Source organism: Egretta garzetta, unplaced genomic scaffold (assembly GCF_000687185.1).
Source record: "Egretta garzetta isolate BGI_Z169 unplaced genomic scaffold, ASM68718v1 scaffold148, whole genome shotgun sequence".
NCBI classification, from domain to species: Eukaryota; Metazoa; Chordata; class Aves; order Pelecaniformes; family Ardeidae; genus Egretta; species Egretta garzetta.
In genome coordinates this window covers 3,086,320-3,103,305 of record NW_009260669.1, presented here as the reverse complement: position 1 = coordinate 3,103,305, position 16,986 = coordinate 3,086,320, and positions in this window count along the sequence as shown.

Here is a 16,986-nt window from a genome sequence, read left to right as displayed (position 1 = left end):
GAAATACTGGTGATGGTGGAGAACATTGCTTTATGTTTTGCAGCTCAGCTCCTCTGAGCTTCTTTCAGCCACTCCCACAGTTTGGCAGCGGTGGTGATGAGCAGCAGAGAAAAGCAATGAGGAGAAGTAGGGCAGTGGCTGAAATAACTCACCGAGGCTCCTTCTAGACTCTACGCTTCTTTGCATATTTTGTTTCCATAAATTTCATTTAAGGTTGATATTGGATTAAACACATTGACTCACATTTGTCTTCTTTCTTTACAAAATAGTTTCTTTAATGTATTTTAACTGACAAAAAAAAAAAACTTTTCCTTTTTTAGTTACTGCTGCTCAAATATTATGAGTGAATCCAACAACAGCTGCAGTAGGATACTTATGTTAGAGATGAAAGCAATGTTATCTTGCCACAAGGTTAGTTTGAACATGGGTAGAGAAGGTGAACTACTAGGATTTCAGCCTAGACTGTCAATTCTGGAAAAACAAAGACATTATGACTTGGAACAAAAATCCTTAAATTCCCATGAAATAAAACAGTTTGAACTGAAATCACGGAAACTTTTCATTTTGACTGTGACATTTTTATTATATTCCTCACTTTTATTTGTTTGTATCTGTAATTTTCAGATACATTTATTATGATACCAATTTTTATCAATATGGAATTTGTAATCAAGTTAACCATATTCACTTTCATTATCAAACCTTTGTCATTGACAGTGACATATTTTTGCAAAGTATTCTTAACATGACTGAAAAAATACTCATGTATTTTCAACCAGTTTTAATTAGTTGTTCTAAACTAGGCATACCATTCTACAGGCAAGGGTTTAGATGGACACTTTGGAGATTGGTATTCAATTTGAAAACAGCACTAATGGCTCTTCCGTGGTCTTCAGGACAATTATTTTTTTACCCTGTGTTTCAGTTCTTCTTCTTTAAAATAAGATTTATGTTAATCAGTGGATATGCAAGTATACTAGATAGATGCTCAAGCTAAACAGTTGGAGATGTTTCAGTTTGTAATTTTCAAATTTAGATGGTCTGATGACACTATTCACAGATATCTACACAGATAAAGAAATAAATAGTTCAAATGAGTAACATGAAAATGTAGCGTTTCACCTTCAGCCAGCACTCCAGTCCAATCATCAGTGACTGAAAATTGTTCCCATCTGTAGGCTAAGCAGTACAATTTTTTGGTGGTCTTAGCCTATTTCTTAATGGACAGGTGTCTATATCATTAAAAATCTCCTTCACAATTAGCACTAATTGGCAGCAGTGGTGGGAAGATTGGAAAATGACCTGGGCTGTGAGACCAACTTTCCTCTAAATTATACAGGTGAATTCACTACAACAGCAATGAAAAGAAATATGGGGAACCAGAGGAATTTTCCTTCCCTGCGGGATTAATGACAGATTTCAGACTGCAGCACAAACAAATTGAGTATTTTTAAAGAATTTATGTATCTCAGAAAAACAATTATTCAGATTTCAGTGAAATATCCAGTTCACTTTCACAGAATTATTGGATCTCTCCATTCCTCCAGGAGGCAATTATTTCTTGCTGGTAGATAAATAATGCAATATAGAATGTATTTTCCTCCTGAGGAGGAGGAGATTATTTATTATTATTATTTATTTATTTTTGAGAGTTATTTCTATTATTGTGTCATCTTCCATTCTAAATGTGAACTTTCTGGAAAACTATGCCTCAAAAGAAAATGCAATGTTATTCATGTGTAAGAGCTGGCTGAGTCTTTTTATTTGATTGACTTTTTATGTCATGGTACTTGGAAGATATTACAATAATTCTATGGTTAGTATTAATAAGGCTCATCCATTTACAGTTTGCTTTGGAAAATGACATTCAGCCACTTTCTTCCCTTGATGCATTGATACTTAGAGAAGGCAAACAACTTCAAAGAATGTCGAAGAAATAAATCATGTCTATACATAAATATTTATAGCAACAAACGTATCCTCTCCGACCACTGAAGGACGGCCTTATTATCAAGGCAGTTTATGCTGAGAATTATTGGCATTAGAAAGCAATTTTGCTGAGAAATATTTGCCAGGATTAAATAGATTAATTTTAACTAACACCATACCATGTAAATTAAAACAAAAACTTTTCCAGCAAGCCTTAATACTTGTGGACCTGTCTTTAGCCACTTAACGTTTCTATGCATTGCAAAGACAGAACAAAATAGTTATTGAGTTAGGTTGGTAGCTTTTTATACACATCTTGTACTGATGTAAATATAGACTGTAGAGTAATTAAATATCATTACCAATTCTGTTAAAAATTGTCTGTTGCTAAATTAAATAAAATTTTAAGAAGAAAAAAAAAAGAAAGAATTGCTACCATGCCTACTGACTACATCTTTGGACAAATAATTTAAAAACTCTGTTCACTATTGTTTTCTCAAAGAAGATGTAAAATATAACAATTATATGTATGAACATGAGAATAAAGAGACTAAATAGTGTGAACATGAGTGTTCAGTTTTTTGAATGTATTTCTTCTTCTTACTGTTCATCCCCTTGTACTCTTGGTGAAGAGACCTTCCAGAGTCCTCCAGAAGTAGTGATACAGATGATACAGCTACACAAGGGTGCTCAGGTGTATATGTTATTTTAAGCAAATAAGAGAAGTATTTTAGATTACTGTTTGGGTTCATTAAATATGTTAACACTTGGGTTATTATTGACGTTTTCAGCTTACCCTGAAAATAGACTTGTAATCTGCTAATTGTTTTGAAAAAAGAAACAGCATATTTCTAGCAATTTCAGTCCTTTGCATTATAATAGGCAGGACTGAAGAAGCAATATAGCAGCTACAGTACCCAACTGTGAAATACCGTTTGGATGCTCTTACAAGGATCTCTTTTTGGGTATTTGGTCATCAAAGTCTTAAATAATTTGGGCCATACCTACCCTAGGCATTGCCTTGCTTGCTGTGCTTTTTGGTAATGGGAGATAAGGCTTAGATTCTTACACATCATGATTTCTCTGAAGTTGGGTCCTCTTCGTATTCCAAATTTATCACTCATGGTCATGAATCATGTTTTGACTAATTGTAAAGTAATAAGAGAACATGGCTAGAATGATAGACCAGGTTTCAGTTGAACTGTGCACTCAATGTAAGGAGAAAACTAGCTTGGACTTAAAGTTGCACAAGATACAAAGTTTTGTTCAGTGTACTATAAGTTGGTTTGATTTGTTAAAAATGGTGACCATAACGGTAATCAAATCTGATCTGTGCTCTGGTGGCATGAAATGAAGAATCAGGTTTATGATACCAAATAGAAATAGGAAATGTATTTTAAAATAATTAAAGAAAAAATTCAGGAACTGAAAATCCAAAAGAATCATCATGGAATTTGCTCAGAGAACATATGGGATCCTTAGATGTCCCAAAACTAATATGTATGAATGCATTGAAAGAAAACACAAAGGGATAAAATAGCTAAATTATGTGGGCAAGAATAAAAGGTTACATAGACCAGTTTGGATACTAGAAAGTCAGGACAAATGGTGCTAACATAAAGGAATATAAAGTTTGAAAGTTAAGAGATAAAAGAAGATTAAGAAAAAACCTGAAGGCATAAAGACAAAGAAATCGCCTTTTAAATTATCCTGACAGATCAGAAGTATTGCAGAGCAAGCCAGTGGGTCTGCTGGTCCTCCGGAGTACAGAGAAGCCAGTCAAAAAGCACAGCATTGTAAGGAAGATAAATGGTTTCTTTACATCTGTCTTCACCACAGTGGGTGCTGGAAAGATGTCTACATCACAGCCACTCTTTACAGTTAATTTGATATAGAGGTATCAAAAAGAGGGGAAGCAAAGCAAGAACTGAACTTGTTAAGGTTCAATTAGGGGCTGCAATACAAAATCCAGTACGATAGTAATCTACTGTGATCAGCACCAGTCCTGCTGGTCACAGTCACAGGATGCTGTTTTCAAGACTCTACTGTCTATTACAATGCTGATTTAGATAACAGCATCTGAACTTGTCACTTCAGGTGGGAAAAAGCAAGTGATGCATTGCTCATTATTACAGAGCATCCAAATGCATAGGTGAACTCAGTGAAAATAAAGGAGATTCTTCTCTGCCATTGCTTGGCCTCCAGGGTGTCTCCTCCCAAAGTCACTCTGCATGCAGTTAGGTCTATATATGAAAGTCTAACTTAGGATACTAATTGTTCTAGGTTCCCTCTGTAGCCAGTGTTCAAGGAGAGGCAGAATATGATTCCATTAATTTATTTCCTGAATCACCTCTTGGAAGTGTTTTATTCAGTAATTCGTAGTTTAAATCTTCTTCAGAATCAGTCAACCTTTCCTTTCACTTTGATGATATTTTTGGTCCTGAGAAATTGTTTCAACCAGCCTAGTCATAAAGAAAATAGAAATAAAACCATTGCTGCCTCTGAGAGGAACATGAGCTTTTAAAAGCTAAACATTATGGACAACCATCAGCATGATTTTTTAGGTTTTCAAAAGTGTGTTTTCATGAAATGTTGTAGACAGCAGCTAAGTTTTATCCCTATTAAGTAGGAGGCTAAAGCCTGGAATAAATTAAAGTTTGGTTATAAGGTAAGAAACTAAAAGAATAATGATATTTTCAGCTGGCACCTTTCCTTTCATTCTGTTTTCCAAAAAAAGACTTTCATAATGCTTCCAAGGAGTTCTTAATCTATTTCTCTCAATATTGTCTGCTGGCTAATTTTATTGAAGAGTAGGGAAAATGTCATGAAAAGTGATGATTTATTTTTGAAGAAGATATTCAAAACTGGCAAAAGATGATGTAAATGATCCCAATGTTGTAAGATTCATTGCTGTTCAGTAGAAGTCTCTATTGAACTTCATCTTTCATAATCTGTAGTGAAACTAATTTTAAGAAGTTGTGCAGGTTTCCTTTAAACAATATCAGGAAAGCTGTCACCATTATATGGACAAAGAGCATGAGTCTCTATGCTTATACAAATTCTTTATAAATAGGTAAAGTTAATTATCTATAAGTATATGCTAATTTTACTTGCTGATGCAAGTAAATTTTGAGTTTAATTAAACCATAACCAAACCATAATAGCAATATTAACATAATAACAAATTTATAAATTTCCCAAATCTAGAGAAAATTGACAGCAGGATTAGAGATGTCTCCTGGTATCTGTCTGTCATTTTACTAAATTTTTGCCTGTATGCCTATGTCTGTGCAGGCTTCTTTCAGGGTCCTCATACTTTCAGTCATTTTAATTAGCATTCATCTGTGTCTCTAATCCACAGTCGAAGCTGCCAGGAATAAGTAGGGACCACACATAGTGGTGAAGGGTTTTTAGGTGTTGTCATCAACATTTTTTTGTCTCTTGTGGAAAGAGACACCTGCAAACCTTGTGCACAGACAAGTCAATTTTCTTGACTTGTAAGGCTGAAAGGAGACATGGGTAAAGTCCTAGCATTTCACTTTCTGGCTGTTTACCTTCTTCATGTCTTGGCTCTCCCCAAACCAGAAGTACAGAGGATCAGAGTTTGTTCTTTGTAACCTCTTTGAACCCATGCACACCTGCTTGACGCACACAAGAAAAAGTGTTTATCCATTTGAAATAAGTCAAGGGAACAATTGCATAGCACTGTCTGGATCTGGCCAAGAAGCAATTGCTTTATTGCTGCAGCATGTATTGGATCTTTATTTTCTAAACATCCTGCTGGGAGACGTGCAATAAAATCCTTTTTGCAATCGTTTCTCTCTCCATGGCGCTAAGGGTTCCCTGTTCCATCCTGCTCCAAATAACACATGTGAACGCCTCGCCTTTTGTTTTTAAGTTAGGACAGCTCCACAGGGCACATATTAACACACATTAATGAATGGATTATGGGCTTGTCAGAGCTTCCGGTGATGAATTTAGAGCCCATTAAAGACTAGGCATTGATTGCACTGGAGACTGTAGCTCTCTGTTTAATCCCTAGCAGGTGGGCACTGGTGCAAGCTTCACCATCTTGCATCAGCAGTGAACCTCGAACATGACCTCTCCAGAGGGAGAAGGGTAATTCATTTGCTGTGTTTACTTTATCTTCAGCTTCTTTTTAGAGGGAGGCTCCTAACTGTGCCGAATTGTTCTAAGTGAGGAGTGGCAGATGTGTGATGTGGCTCAAGTTCTTGAAGAATTCTGTAGCAGTTGCTGCATGCTTGACCTTCAGACAGTTTAAAGTCAAGTCCCCGTGGCTACGAAATGAGTGTATATTATGAGCTCTGTTAAATTAACTGTAGCTTTCTTGGTGGACTTTCACTCCCAGAGCATACATTAAAATTACACTGCTGCACCATGACTTTAATTTCTGTTAGGCAAAAGAACTGCTCAGTTACTACAGTGCTTTTACAAAATAATACCTAATAAAAAAGGTGAAAGCAGACTAAATCAGGACAAATTTCAAACAGTGACAATTTTTTTCTTAAGGGTTATGCAAACACAACATAGGTTTTTTTCTCAATTATAATGTAGTCCCAGGTTTCCCTTGGATATCATGATAGTAATCAAATTATAAAAAACAACCAACCAACCAACCAAACAAAAAATCTCCCAAGAACAAGAGGGAGGAGGAAACAATAACCTATTTATTGAAGAAACAAACAAACTCCCTGTAGATTGCTGAAGCTTAAATGTTCAGCCCAATGTCTCATTTCTTGCCAGACAGCTTTCCTAATCACTATCAGTCACTAGAATATATTTTTACCTTGAGTTTTGTAGGGGTAGCTCCTCATCTGGCCCAGGCATCTGAAATGGAGTATGGGAAGGGAACGCAGTCCACCACTCTTCAGATAATCTGAAGGATGTGCAGGAAGACGATGCACTTGCTAGCGCCTCAGTGCTCCAGTTCATAGATTTTTCACAACCTTGTATGAGGAATGAATGCTTTATTGTTATCCGGCCACTTAAGTCACACTTAATTCAAAGAGATTAAAGGAAAATGTAACTACAAGAATTTTCTCAGAAGAGCCAAAACAGATAATACAGTTAGAAAAAGACAGAGGTGGAAATGATAGATGTAAAGGACTGAAAGAAAAAGTATGCTCAAATGTCTTTAATCTTATACTAAGTTCAAATCATAATGCTTTTCTGTCTTTCTTTTTCACTTACCAAGCTGATTTGCCTTCCTTTCATGACGAGGTTGTTGCCAAAGTTTCATTCCTTATGCATACCATATGCCTCACTCTACAACCTTTGGAGATAATTTCTCCGCTGAAGTGACTTCATCAGAGTGCACCTCTTCTTGCAGAATATTAGCTCTCACAGACTCTCTCCTTTGAAGTCTTCTAGGAGGCCCAGAAAGATTTATCTTTTTTTCTGTAAGACCTCTCAATTTCCTCGTTAACCATGAGACAGACTTCCCATGTTTCTTAATTAAAAAAAAAAAATAAATTGTTTTCTTCCTTAGAGTTGAAGGTCTCTCTTTGTTAGATCAAGCACTGTTCTATTTGGCTGCTTTATCAATACCTTTGTGATTTAGCAAGGGATAAAACTCTTTTTTCTTTTCTCCTTCCTTCTTTGGGGATTTGTTGTCATATTTTCACATGGAATGTGCCTCACGATGGACTTCATGACTGTATATCTGTACCTTAACAAACAGTTGATATAAAACCCTGAACAGAATACATGTATGTAGCTCGTTAGTTGGTTCTTGACAGAGGTGAGACATGGTGGCAATTCACTCTCCCTCTTGTCATACAGTCAGTTATACAACTGTCAGTTGGTTTAGGCAATATTTTAATGTTATATTTCTTTTATCAAAAAAGTTGAATCAAGCAAAAACCTAAAGATGTGAGAAATAAGGACCTGTTTATTTGCTTTGTTGTATATATGAAAAGAAATCAGACTGTAACAAGGAGGTATAATGAAATATTGAAATGTCACCCCAAAATATAGGTCTTCCTACCCTTTTTTTTTTCTCTAACCTTTAATTAAAACAGCTAGGCTTTTTAATTTAAACTTTCCTCTTTTCTGTAAGCCTGTCCTCCCCATTTTTTTTATTTTTGCCCCCATTTTCCTGATTGAGATTGTAGCTTGGTTGAGATGTTATTGTAAATAACATCAGCACAGGGGCTGTGGACAAATATTGGTACAATGCATTCAAGCATCCAACAGATGAATATTATGCAGAATTTGCAGCTGATCCTGGGGAAACTGGGTTTAAGATGAAGTGTCTTGGCTCTTCTTTAACTCAGGAAGAACTAAACCTGTTCAGCTACTTTGATAGGACTCTTCATACCATCAGTACATGGCTACTGTGACAACAGTATATTTGTTTCCTGTGTGGGGCAGTGTACCAAGAAAAACAGAAAGCTCCTAACTACCAGAGTTTTGATTTTCAGATACTTCAATGGTTTTATGTTACCCATACCTCTAGCATTCTTCTGCTTCTCACCAGCTGGGGTAGGGTTTGACTTTTGTTGACTTCAGAGATGTTTTATCAGGCCTGAACTGGGGCTTAATCAGTGTTTATCTAAACACTGACCTGGAAGCTGTAAGGCAGAGGAGGAATACGTTTGCCTTCTGCCTCATTTTCCTTCCTTCCTTTGGCACCAACATTGCTGACTTCCTCACTTGAAATTTCGTAAGAGCACTTCATGTTCATTTTGTATGTCCAGAGTCGTAGGAGTTTTTTTTCCTCTCATGACCCCTAGTCTGCTGGTAGATTGTATCATTCTTAGCACCTGTCCAAATTTATTAGACTGTATAAAAGATTTCTCAGTTTGGAGACATTCAAAACGTGCAATTTGAGTTCAGTTGATTAGGTGTAAGATACATGTCACAGTGGGCTACCTATGCAAGGTGACTGTCAACCACTGCACCTGCAGGAAACATTATTTTCTTTGGGCAGAGGTACAGTGTCAAGAGATTAAGCTCCACTGCTCCATCTCGTGGGAGGAACTAAGCACATCACGATGCACTTGTCAGACAGGTGCAACATCTCTGTAGCCGGTTGTAACCGCTCCGAGTAAAGGGATAAAATCTCCTTCTGCTGTGAAGGCAAAGATTCAAAAAGGAGAAACAAGTAACACAGAGACAGCAATGTTCTCTGAAGATGAGTTTTCATTTACACAGAAGTTTTTTTCAGTCCACTTTCACATTCCTCAAGAAATGAAATTCCAGAGATTGTTGTAGGTTTCAGATGTAGGAACAAAACCAGAGCAATCACCTCTACTTGTCCTCCATTAATATGTAGTAGGTGTTAGTTGCTGCCTTGTAGTTCTTTTAATATTCAGGCTCTCTGACCCTACATAATCCTGTGCGCTAAATCCTCATTGACTCCTTTGGAATCTACTAAAACTGCATTTACTTAAAGCAACCACAGCTAAGTGATTTTCATGTCATTATTGGTGGCAATGGACTACCTTTGTTACTTTGTTTCCCTCCCATTTATTTCTAAATCTTCATGTCCCTTTGATCACAGAATGGATGACTGTTCCTTGGGGTGTGAGTCTTTGTGTGATTGATTGGTAGTGACAGATCACCAGACACTCTTTTGTGATCATTTTATCAATGAAAATGTCAGTAAACTTCCTGTTTCACCAGTGTTGGTCTGCACAGTCCCTCAATGACTATTCTCCTTCAGAGAGTCCAGCCAAACAGGAACGTATCAGTAGGCCATAGAGTTTCCCCTATAGTTCTGTAGGCTAACAAGAATGAAAAAAAAAAGTATTTTGATTATTTCAGTAAGAAAGAAATTTCAGCAAATAGAAAATTAAAAGGAATTCTTAACATAACATTTAACACAACAGTTTAAAAAAGTAAAAAAAAAAATTATCCTTAGTATTCTAAGAAAGGCAGATAGTCTTTATACACACACGCACACACACACACACATTTTCCTTTTGACAAAATTCTGCTTCCTCTCTGTTCCTTTTTAATGCACTATTTACATCTTCCCAAAGATATACATATGAATTTATTCAGCTTAATGACATTTTTAAAGGAAAATTGTGCAAAATCTTCAGGATTGTTTTCAATGTGATCTGGTAAAACCATGGAAGATTAAGAGAAAATTTAGTCTGCTTTTTATATTCACCAATCTTTTGGAAGGCAATCCTGATTCCAGCAAATATACCATGTAAGCAACTCTTTTCCCTTGAGGACCGGTAGTGTAGAGCCCTCAGAATGTATTATTGAGAGGGAAAATCAGCTGAACAGCCTCTATTACCTTAGTCTAGGAGGAATTCCATGAAAGTCAAACATGAATATTTTACTGGGGAAGGGAATGTCAGTTTGATTTGCTGTAATTTATTTATGAGTTAAATTTCCAAAGCTTTTTAAGACACATGTAGGCTTTTTGGGTCACACTCTGCTTTCATTACACCAGTACACAGAATAACTGCATTGTCTTCAGTGAGATCATGACATATTTACACAGCTATGAATGAAATAAATATTATTGTTAACAAGTGTGGGTCTAGATTCCTTCACTTTTCTTACTCACACAAACTGAAAGGACATCGTCACTTAGGGTGTTAGATGTCTCGAGGAAATTTAACACACAGTGTCTAAATGTTTCCCCATGTAATCCATAGGGGAATAAAGGCTGCATAGAGTTTGCATTTGGCCATGATCTGCAATTATCTTTGTCTTGCCTTCCAACCAAAGGCAAGGTGTGTTTTTCACTAGTTAGGTATAACAAGTTTTGACAATGATTAGGAGTCTCCCTCCAGTCCAAAAAGCTGCCAACAGTTGTCTGACTTGTAGAGGGGCATAGGGTAAAATCCATGACAGCCCATGGCACATAGGAAGAAAGGTTTGGAATTACTAATTGCAATGCCATTTGCAGTACAAATAAAAGTAAAATTTGAACCCAAGACTGAAGAACACCTGATGAAAAAGAGCCCTAAATCAGCCAAGCAGGCATCTTATGTCAGAAAAATAGGAATAGTGCAAGTTTCTTACCTATTTTGTGGTTCTTGATTTAGCCGTGAGTTTACAAGGAGGGGGAATTGTCAAATTCTTAGATGTTAGTGCATGATTTATTAGGTGTCCAAAAGCAAACCTGTGAGCCACAAGATATAAAGAAAACAGGCCTCAAACAGTCAGTCCAGATTTCCTGCTAAGGTAGAGACTGTTATATTCATTAGGGAATCTAACAAAGAAAAACATTACAAATATCAAACCCACATCTAATCTTAAAGCTGTAAAGTAGGAGTTTAAGAAATTTCAAGATGGGTGATTTGTTTAACATTTGCGCTACCTGCATGACATTGTATAATCTCAGTGTCACACTCTTGAATGATAACTCTGAAGATCAAACTGACCACTTTGCCTCATGCTGGCTTTCCCATCCATTGCTAATTATGATGTTTGCCTTTGTGGGACTTTTATGTGCTTGGCATTCAAATGCCTTTTCCACTTGTGGCTCCAGCTGGTGTGATCCTACTTCAGCAAGAAGGCATGAAGCAAGGTTGTTTTTGTTTCCATGTTTCTCTTTCTGTGCTTTCACCTGCCTGCTAGAGGTTGACAGAATTTTGTCAGAAACACCAGAAGAATTCCCACTAGGTCAGTGGACAAACATTCAAGCTCAGTAATATCCCTCCATGTTCTGTGATTATTAGATAATGTCTGCAAAGTGCTCCAAAATCCTTGGATGAAAAGCAGGATGAATGTGAAAAGCGGTACTAAAAGTACATCTAGAATTTTAAATATGTGTGTACATATGTGTGCACAGGGGTGTGTGTGTGCATCTGTGTGCACGTTTAAACATATACACATATGCATTCCCATATACATTTAGAAACACTGCATTTAAGAACCTGTAGCTCCTGAATATCAGCACCATCCAGGGGACTTCTTGACACCTCTCCAGATCTACATATGAGACTCCCTTTTTCAGTAGTCAGGACTGTGCTCTGCACTTTTCTGAAGAAAGCCTATCCAGGGCCTTTGTAGTGAAGACAGTGGTTTTCACCACGTCAGCTGTGAAAACCGAAAAAAATAAGCTTTTATAATAAATTGAAATAATTACCGAAGAAAGATATGGTCACATCCCTACAATTATATATTCTAGCCTAGACGGCTCCAACAAAAATTCTTGTTCTTAACTACTTCCATTGCTTTCGTGCTATACCTCTTATTGCCTAACAACAAACTGACTATGTATCTGCACAGTGCATATGTATCCATGTATCCATGTAGTACTAATGCAGCTGTGTACCCATGGCCTTCTGAGCATATAGTCAGATATTCTCTTTTTTTTTTTTTTTTCCTTTTCTAGTAGACTTCAAGTGTTTCAAGGTTTCCTTGAGTGTTTTCTATGTTTCAGTATCTGTGACCACACCCAGGCTTTTTTGTAGGATCTTTGTAATAGATTGACCTGGTCATTTTCTGAGAATTCCAATTTAAAAAAAAACAAAAAACAAAAACCAAACTTTCAAAATTTAGGCACATGACATGGTTAGGAGATGGCACTCTTTTGGCCTAATCCCCAACTAAGATTGTCATGGTTTGGTTGACTGCTGAAGAGTTTTCTTTAAGTTTTCTTCATTACAAAGGCTATTTACAATTCATTTGCAGCCAGTAAAGATTCTGGAGCACATTTCACATCCTTACAATGTTTTTTGTCCTCCTCTCAGGGTCAGTTCTATTCAGTAACAGATGTTGCTATGTTTCCTTTGTATCAACTTTAGAAAGTACTCTTGCCTCCGTTGGGATGAAAAGCACTTTATAAATGTAAGCTTATTGTTATTTCTTTATGAGTACCTTTGACAGTTCACCGCTGTTACCCATGGAACTTTGCCCTGGTAATAAAGCTGCTAATAATACACTATCAGTCAACCTTAAGAAAGTAATACAGTATTTATTGGGATAGCATCAATGTTTAGCATTCTTGGATCAGTGATATACATGTATAGTATTTCTGAGGGAGAAACTGGGTTGCTGGTAAAAAGATGGAGCTGATTCTGCAGAGGACTGGGTACAAACTTTGAGTCAGCATTAGCAGAAATACAGAATTTTCTACATTTTTAGATGTGATATTCAGTGTGCTGTAGTTTAGGCTTGTTCTATGTGCATCATTTACACACAAACTCTTAAGTCTGTGAAAGCATGTCACCATTCTCTCAGTAAATAATGCTGGAACAAGGTGGGAAAAAGAGCCCATCTGAACATTCATCGTTAATTGTATGTAAATGTTTGCAGCCCTTAATCCCAAATCTCTGTACTTTGGCACTTTGTCAGGTACTTAAAGAGCTGAAGGAGTGAGCATCATATTCCTCTGGAAATTATAGTCCTTTATTTTCAGCAACCTATTCCTAAAAAATTTAATGAAAGTTTTACTCCAGTTTTGCTAATCAAATAATGCATCTGTCCATTTACCCAGACTGCAGCATAGCCTCACAGAATAGGAAAGCAGCATGTGACAGAAATGATCATTGTCAAACTGCATTCTTCTGCCTGCTCAAAATATACAGAATCTTTTAAATGCTTTTATCAATTTTGTTTATGCATTTTCCATTTTACTTTTGTACTATTATCACATCAAATACAACATAGGTGGGATATCGGTGTCCTAGATGTTTTAAAAAAACACAGATGCAAAGGCAGGCATACAAAAGGATGGTGCCTGGTCCAAAGAACATGTAGGCTGAAACAAAAAGCAGAAGACAGAAGGAAAAAAGTTTAAGAATGACATGTTTTAATAAGCATGGAAGTCAGAGTTTTAAGAGAGAATTTGAAAAGGGAAAAATTACATAGTCTTGCCTATCTTTACAAGTAACATAAGAAGCAGCATGGGAGGAAGTAAGAAAGTGCTTGTCTGAAAAATGTAACACACAGATAGAAGAATAAAGTACCACAAGCCAAAGTTTGTTGCCAAATTCTTGATACCGAGTTTTCTGTCCTTGTTGCAATTATTTCTCCATAAATCATGCACACAAATTCTTGTGCTTTTCCTTCTAAATAGACAATAATGCAGAAATATTTACATTTTTATTGATATAAAAGTTTTCTTTACATCCTACACAACTTACTTCTTCCACTAGGAAAGCTTTTTCCTACACTAACTACAGTACAGTCCCGTTGATTACAGCCTTTTATTCTTCTGCTTTTGGTGAATGGACATCTCAAGGATTCATGAAAGAAAAATAAGCATATGTTTGCAGTACAAACAGGAAATAGAAAATGGCACTATAAACTGGAAAAGGTTGAAAATTACTGATATGAAGAAATCAGATTTGTCTTTTGGCTAAGTGTAATTAAGTTGCAGCTATGATCTCTGTAGTCTTTAGAGTTTTGTTGAATTAACATTGAGTCTACCATGTTCAGCTAAGTGAGTATCTTTGTACCAGTTACAGAAAAGCAGTGTAACAGACCAAGGTAACATCAAGAATCCTATCCTCTCATTCTTTATTTGAACATTGTTCCATGTAATCTCTGTTGCCAAATCATAGAATCATAGAATCATAGAATCACTTTGGTTGGAAAAGACCTTTGAGATCATCAAGTCCAAATGCTTGCTAATATATAATTCAGAAGCATCTAAGTAGCAAAAAGACCTAAGTCTGCATGAATATGAATCTTCATCATTATTCAGTCATTACTAGATGTCAGCATAGAAGGCTAAATAAACTACTGTGAGTGAAAATGTAAGGAGAAACTCTAAAGCAGTACGTATTTGTTCTGTTGATTCTTCTCCATCACATATAATTTACTAATACCTTTGTCATAAACCAATGGAAAATACCAGTCTTTTTATTTTGTTTTATAAGCCAAGATGGGTCTCTTTGGAAATAGGTTTCTGACAGACTTATTCTTTACATCATTTTGAATGAAGTCCATTGCAACTGATGTCACTCTCTATAATGTATCCCTTTAAAATTCTCTTTACCTTCATAAATCAATAGATAGAAAATGTCTTAAGACTGATGTCATGGCGGAATGTTTAAACAAAGTGTGTAAAACGTGCACTTTCATTTCTGTAAACCAAATCCGCTTCCAGCAGTCTGGCTTTCCAATTAAAGCAGTTTTAGAATATTAAAGTTTTCTAGTTAAGACAATGCTCTCTGGAACTAAAGCCTTTATGCTTTAGAGCTTTTTGCCAAGTAATTTTAGACTTGAGCGATGGATTGTCACTTGCCATATAGCACTGCTTAAGAAAAGCCCAGATAAAGAATGACGGCAGGGAATCATGTGTTTAAAACTGCAAATTCGGTCCAAGAGAAACAGGAACAATACTTTATTAAACTTCATCACTTATTTAGAAGTAGTTTCTTCATGACTGGAATGAAAGAGTGTTAAAGAAAAGGAAAAAAAACCCATGTTAAGCTGAACTGAAAAAGGTCATTTGTTGTGGATTTGCACTGATATTATCTCAATTCTTTTGCCAGAATGTAAAAAAATAATGGCTCTCTATTGTTTAATTTAATAAGAGAACCATGCAAAAAAGAAGGCTTTATAACTCTTTCTGTCTTAACAATGAAGAGAAAACCACAAATTAATTGTGTTAGAAAGACATGGCAACTGATATTGCTAAAAAAAAAAAAATCATTTTTAGCGTTGAAAGATGATTCTACTGAGAGACTTTCTTGTTCATTTGTTCTGAGATCAGGTACAATGAAGTTATGTAATACATCATGTCTCTCCAGCCTGCTAGAAATTAAAACAAAAGGAATTCTTCATATCTCATTGGTATTCAGACCTAGACCAGTACAAAATGGTGTCTATTACATCATATACTTCAGCTAAAGTGTCTGCTAACAAATGTAGGATGTAATGGAATTCATAGCACAGTAACTTTCCATCTCTTGGACAAATAGCTATAGTACAGGAAGGGAAAGAAACAGGAACAATCATGCTTCATACTGACTGCATTATAATAGAAACAAGGCACATGGATACCATGGAAGCATGGATGCTTTCAGGGTATAACTGGCTATATAAGTATATAATTCAAACTATTTTTATTTTTTTTACCTTCCTTCTGTTCTCATATTTCTGTTTTCCTCTTCCATTAAATCAGGGAAATTTTTTATTGTCACCTGCAACCCACTAGACTACACAGTGTGATAGTTATTGCTAGCTGAAAATGGATGGGTGAAGCTAAGTTGGAGGGGTATAATCCATCAGCAAGTAACAAAGGTAACATCATTGATAAGAGGCAAGGTTATTGATACTTGCTTATCCCAGAAATGGTCCCCATTTGTACTGTGATTCAGTTAATTAGTAGACCCCGGAGAAGTGAAACTACATAACAAAATCCACTTCCCAAAATCAAGTAATGAATATACATCTCACTAGAAGGTTTTCTTATTTAAGAAATCATAATGTCTTGGGGGTATTTTCAGAATAAACGTATATAGAAAGCTTAGGTAGGATGAGGATAGGGGTGGTGGAAGAAAAGAAAGAAGAAAAATGGAAGAAAATGAAAAAATCTGAGATAATGAATAATAACGCAAAAATAATTTTTAGAACTGCGGATGTAAGAAGATAGTCAAATTACTTGGTAGGAATCTGCTAGAGAGACAGGTAATTAGCGATGTACCTTATTCCCATTTAGCCATGTCATTCAAATGAGAAATACCTGCAGATGTAAACATGTATTTTAGAAGCACATAACCTTTTCATGTAAGCTGATTTTACCATCAATTTCCATCTGTTGTTGGCTTATGGCTGTTACAAGACTTACTATGTCTCTTGGTTCATGCCCATGAACAAAGTGTCATCTGCAGTCTGGCTATCATTTAACTGAATTTTGGGTTGGTAATCTAATATGCTCATTTGTATATGTCATAACAAGACACAGAAATACAGTGCTGATCGTGGAAGTAAGAGCATAGCAGGATGTGCCTAGCTGGGAACGCCACAGACAGGAGCTTCATGCTGTCCCTAAAGCTCTGCTGGGGTATTGCTGATCTCTCCAGAGACACAGAGAGTGGCAGCAGGGTCAAATTCTGTCCAACTGAGCAGTGATTTTGTTATGGAAACTAAAGGTGGCTCATGTTCTTTCCA